At 43.6% G+C, this 6,000-nt stretch overlaps 1 pseudogene; it reads left to right on the top strand.

Moving 5' to 3' along the window:
- The first annotated feature begins 475 nt into the window (after positions 1-475).
- LOC116884102 lies at positions 476-546 on the top strand (annotated as a pseudogene).
- The last annotated feature ends 5,454 nt before the right edge of the window (positions 547-6,000 follow it).

Genomic DNA, 6,000 nt, shown 5'->3' with positions numbered 1-6,000 from the left:
CACATAAGGTATAACACTCAAGGCTTTGATCTAGTCTCCACATCTGTACACACACACACACACACACACACACACACACACACACACACACACACACAGAGCCTGTGTGATGGCCAGCATTCTAATGGTGATGCTGTCATACTCACAAGGAAAAAGAGATAAACTTTCACAATCCGGTATGGTTCGTTGTTGAGAAACAATGGGCTGCTCAAGGGCTTATAATAAGAGACCTTGACAAAGAGCATGAACTGGTTGTCTCAGAGAGGCACTCTGGCCTAGTGGCTGTGAGACCTTTTGTCTCTACCTGGTTTCACTCTAAAGAGAATAGAAAATTACCAGAACTTGGCAGAAAAGCGTTGAACACAGACCAACCACTGCTCAGGCCACAGCCATAGCAGCCGCCCTTCCCTCTCCTCTCAGTCTCTCAGATCCTAGCAAGCATACTGCTCAGAGCCTGTCCTGAATCTCTAGCTTCATCGCTTCTCGGCCTTTTGGCTAAGATCAAGTGTAGTATCTGAATCTCTAGCTTCTAGGCACCCAACTTTCTTACTTCCCCAAAGGAGTAGGCAGATACATGGGATACATCAGACACATTAAAAAGGATTACTGGTAGACCTGTGATGGTTTAGATGAGAAATATTCCCTATACATAGGATCATACTTTCAAGCACTTGGTCTCCGGTTGGTGGCACTGTTATATGAAACCTGTAAGGGGCAGAGCCTTACTGAAGAAAGCACACTACTGTGGTTGAGATTTGAGCATTTATAGGCTGGATCCACTTCCTGCTCTTCCACTGCTTCCTGTGTTTGGGTAAACATGTGACCAGCCAGCCTCATGCTCTTCCAGCCATGGTGGATCTTATCCCCCTGGTTCTGGAACTCATAGTAAACTCTTCCTTAAGTTGTTTTGGCCATGATATTTTATCACAGCAATAGGAAAGAAACTGATACACCATCATCCATACATCACACACCCCCTTTCCCTGCTGCCTGCCAGGGAATCAGAGACAGCCTTGCTGCAGGATTGACTCTCTGAGATCTACAAGAAGCAACTCTCATTTTCTTTCTGGGCCTGAGTTCTCAGAATCTCACTGTGCTGTGATTTGCTTTTTGGCAGATGGCATTAATGACTCTTCTAATTAACTTGTTACTATAGACTGTCTCAGTATCTCCCTTGAAGACCACATCAAAGACCTTTTTAAAAAAAAAGACAACTCCAAAGAGCCACGTGCTTAAGAAGAACCTTGTGATGTTGAGCTCGTGGCTCAACATAGACTGTCAAAGGGATAAATAGCACAAAACTTTGTGTTTGGGTTACACACGATACCCTGCCCCACTGTGAGCATTTATACTCTCCTATTCTGCCATCCTCAGATGCTGGGATGATATGTGAGCCTCCTAGCCCCTATAAATTTGTATTAGCTCCTTGCTAAATTTCCAATTATATTTTTCCTACACTTGAACTATGAGTTGGCTCACTGAGCCACCTGTCACGTTTATTCAGAAGAAGGGAACAACCAAATGTGCCCCCTTCTGCCTCCTAGGATCACAACCTCTCCAGACCTTCTCTCACGGAACAGGACCGTGACGCAGTAATTATCCACTTCCAGGTGACACGCCTTGCCTTTCAGGTATATCTACAAACCAGCAAGATTCTTTTCCTCCCTTCTCTCAAGTGACTCTCCACGGAGCTGGGAGGTCTGCTGATGGTTATGTGTGGAAGCAATGTGGAGAAGTTCCTTGTGATCGAACTGCTTGCATATCCACTTCACTTGTACCTTTGGGTCCTTGATTTATCTTACTAATTATTGCATGTGACACAGGAATAGCATTGTATAATCCAATATTTCTTTTGAGATGGGTTCTTGTAGGGGGTTGGTCTGGTGCTGCTAAGAACTTGAATGCTAAATTCTGTATCCTAAGATCTGGTTGTCCCAAGACAACTCCTCCCATTATCTGTGTTTAGTTAATAAAAGTTGCTGACAGTCTGTAGGTGGGCAGAAGAATGGTAGCTGGGGCAAGGGTTCTAGGGCTTGGGCGTCTTAGGCAGGGACCATGAGGAGGAGAGTGAGGAGGAAGAGAAAGAGGAGGAGGAGTCAGAGGAGTCGGAATCGCTGTGTGGTTGTGTGGATTGTGAGCATTTGACCATGAGTAGCTGGCCTGATGGAATAGAAGCAGCACAGGTGGAAGATGGGCGAGTGATGTCTTGGGGATCACCACAGGGAAATACCATTTAAGGTTGATATCTCCCAACTCTAGTGCATTTGGGCTTATCATAAATCCAAAGGTCTCTGTGTATTTTTAAAAATTAATTTATTTATATGATTACACTGTAGCTGTCTTCAGACACACCAGAAGAGGGCACTGGATCCCATTACAGATGGTTGTGAGCCAACATGTGGTTGCTGGGAATTGAACTCAGGACCTCTGGTAGAACAGTCAGTGCCCTTAATTGCTGAGCCATCTCTCCGGCTTGTTTCTTCTGTGTTTTTTTTAATCTGGGAACAATATGGTCTAACTGGGGTAGAAACCCCCTAGTAGATATTTAAAGATCACAAGGGCATGTAGCAATCCCTCGAATAATAATGACCACAGCAGGTTCTTATAGATCCCAGGCTACCCCAGAACTCCATAGTGGAGGATAACCTTGAACTTAGGATGCTCCTGCCTCTACCACCTAGCCCCTGGGTTACAGGATCGTGCTACTACGCCTGATTTATTTGGTGTTGGCTTTGTGCTCACTAAGCAAGCACTTTGCCAACTGATCTGGCCTCTCTCATCCAGTGTTTCTGTTCAATGAAAGAAATGTGATGGATATTTTGGTTCAGGGAATCCCTTGCTAGGAGAAGTTTTGTCTCTATCTGAACTCAACAGTAAGTCAGAAGTTACTTTTCAAATGAAGGAAAGCAAAAGTACACCTTTCTGCAAACACTGGTCCTATGAGCTGTAGTGAGTCTTCCGATCTGTGGGCACAGTATATCTTTCCATTTGTTTTGGTCTCTGATTTTAAAAGATTTTTTTAAAATTTATTCAGTGTATATGTGAGTGCACCATATGGTCCTGGGCATTGAGTTCAAATGATCATGACGGGGCCAGGTGTCCTTACCTGCTGAGCTATCTCACCGGTTCAGGTCACACTTTATGAATCCAAAGGAGAATTGGCCCATTTGCCTTAGTTTTGGTTGTAAAGGAAAAGCACTGAGATACACGTGACATTCAGCTTTATTTGTAATTTCTCCTTCTCAGGCTGGAAGGGTCCTTTATATTTCCAGTTTGCTGAAAGTTATTACTGTGAATGGATATTGGACGCAGTCATGTGCCTTTTCTGTACAATTGATATGATCATTCTTGTTTTTATTAACTTATCAATTTTTCAGATAACAGATAACTGGTTCAAATAATGAACCAGTGTTACAATAGTAAACTAAACCATACCAAGTTGTAGTATATCTTGCTTTTAAATATTTGTGGATAATATATATATATATATACATATATATATATATATATATTTTGATGGAAGAAACTCTGTTCATAAATTGGTCTTTAGTGTGTGTGTGTGTGTGTGTGTGGTGTGTGCGTGTGGTGTTTGTGATGTGTGTGTGTGGTGTGTGTGTGTGTGTGTGTGTGTGCACGCGCAAGTGCATATGTGTGAATGCATGCCATGGCCCATGTATATGGAGGTTAGAAAACAAAACATAGAAATGTGTTATTCAGACTTAGCAACAAGAAGTTGAGGCATCTTGCCAGCCTTCCACCTTAGTTTTTTGAGACAGGGTCTCTCATGGAACCTCGAATGTATTAAAAGGCAAGACTGGTTGGCCAATGAGCTTTAAGGATCATTTCCAGCTCTGGGATTATAGGTACTGGCTGCTTCTGGGCCTGGGTTCTGAGAGATTAAACTCTTCCTCATGATTTTGCGAGGCCTTTTACCAGCTGAGCTACATCCCCAGTCCAAGTCAATTTGACTTTAATGGGTCTCTATGATGGAAAGAATATTGAAAATTATGAGGAGGGTTACTGAATCTTGAATTTTTAAAATAGAAATGATTTAATTTCTATTTTACTCTACTTAGTAAAAGCAGCCTTAGGTCATCAGAAGCTTGACATAGTCACTCAGCAGTATTCATAAGGTGGCATTGTTACTGCCCAACCCACAAAACAAAAGCTAGAAAGACTTCAGGTTCTGCTAAGACAAAGTAACCCACTCCTCAGTTGCGCTCTGCAGAAATAAAATACCCTGGAAATTAAACTACAAACAAACAGGGCCCTGAAGCCATACATGGAAGGATTGTCTAGAGACCTAGATGAAAATAGAGGTGGGATTCAGGGGACTGATCCTTGGGTTTCTGGATGTCCCTCCTGTGAGTTAGACAGGGCACTGCAGAAGTCTTCCCCCTCTACAGAAACAAACAATCCACCCCAACCCCAATTCTCTAGTCAGGTGCTGCTAGCAAGGTTGAGAGGAATTAATCTTCTTTCCCCTTTGAAAAAAGCGAACATGGTGTCAGAATTTTCCAGTGTTGGAGGGGCGATGGTTCCATTCCCTGCATAAAGCAGGCAGGGCGTGGATTTCTCACCAGGCTGGTATTAGTGGTCAGCTGATACTCTGCCCCCATAGAACCGATAGGGAACTAATTCTCACTGATAGGTAGCATAAAGCAAAGCTAGTTTCAAATTAGGTCTCACTCCTCCAACTCCTGTCATCAAGACCCTCTGGGAAGCTGACCACTTTGGCATCACAAAGAGACAGAATAGAGTTGATGTTTGGTTTGCTTCTTCTCTGGTATCAGTGCCAAGCAGAGAGGACCTGACTCTCCCGTACCTCTAGTGTATCAATGGTCTGACCCAGCCTTCAGTTTTACCTTTTCCCTCCCCACTTGAGAGACAGCAAAGTTAGTCAGGGAGCTGATCACAGGATTGAGCTCAGAGTTAGTAAGGTTACTGCATGAGTCAGTGTCCTAATTTACAGGAAGGTGACTGTGGGGGAGGGAGGGTTTGAACTTTCACCCCACCCTCTGCAGCAATGCAGCATGAGTCAGGCCCATTTTTGATTTTGGTCCACAAGGATGGTCTGGAGAAGCTGAACCAGGAAGCTGAACAAACGTACCTACCTGATCTTTGAGCCATACGTGTTAAAGGCAACTAGAACCCACACCTCAGTCTGTAGGCTAGGGAAAAGTTATGTGTTACACCAAGAGTCAGCAAAATCGAGAGAAGAAGGAGAAACAGTCAGTAGACACCAATGACAAGGCAAATAAGATATAATTATCTGATAAGGGTTTTTAGGCGACCATCAAAAGGACACATCAGTCATCAATTGCAGATTTTGCAGAAGTTTAAAAATACTTCTCAGGACAGGGAATATAGTTCGGCTGATAGAGGGACTGCCTAGCACACACTATGTCCCTAGGTTGATCTCTAGTAACCCATTAAAAGCTGGGTGTGGGTGCATGCCTACGATACCATCACTTAGGAGGGGAAGACTGCAGGATCTGGCATTCAAGGAGGATAACTCAGCTACAGAGCGAGGAGTTTGAGGTCCATCCTCCACCCGACCCCCCACCCCCCGCCCCAGAAAGAATTATAAAAAGAATCATTATGGAAGTGAGAAAACTGAAAAAATATAATAAATTAGAAACCTACTGGATGATCCCACAGTGGACGTAATAGACTACAGAACAGTCAATAAACCTGAAGGCGGAATGCTAGAATCCATCCAATGTGAACCAAACAATACAGACTAAAGGAAAAAGAATGGCAACAGCCAAGGGAGCTGGGCAATGACGACGCATTTTCTTTCGTGTTGGTTCAGTCCCAGAGGGGAGAGCAAGTGGGACTGAAACACATTCGGGAAAAAAATAATGGCTGAAACATTTCAAATCTCAGAAAAAGAATAAATCTACAGACCCAAGCTTAGTGGCTTAGTTGCTAGAGTGCTTGCCTAGCATGTGTATGTCTATGGTGCTGGGAGACAGCTCCACGGATGCTCTGTAGTAC

This window comes from Rattus rattus, chromosome 14 (genome assembly GCF_011064425.1).
Source record: "Rattus rattus isolate New Zealand chromosome 14, Rrattus_CSIRO_v1, whole genome shotgun sequence".
Classification (NCBI taxonomy): Eukaryota; Metazoa; Chordata; class Mammalia; order Rodentia; family Muridae; genus Rattus; species Rattus rattus.
This window is presented reverse-complemented; position numbering and strand designations above follow the sequence as displayed.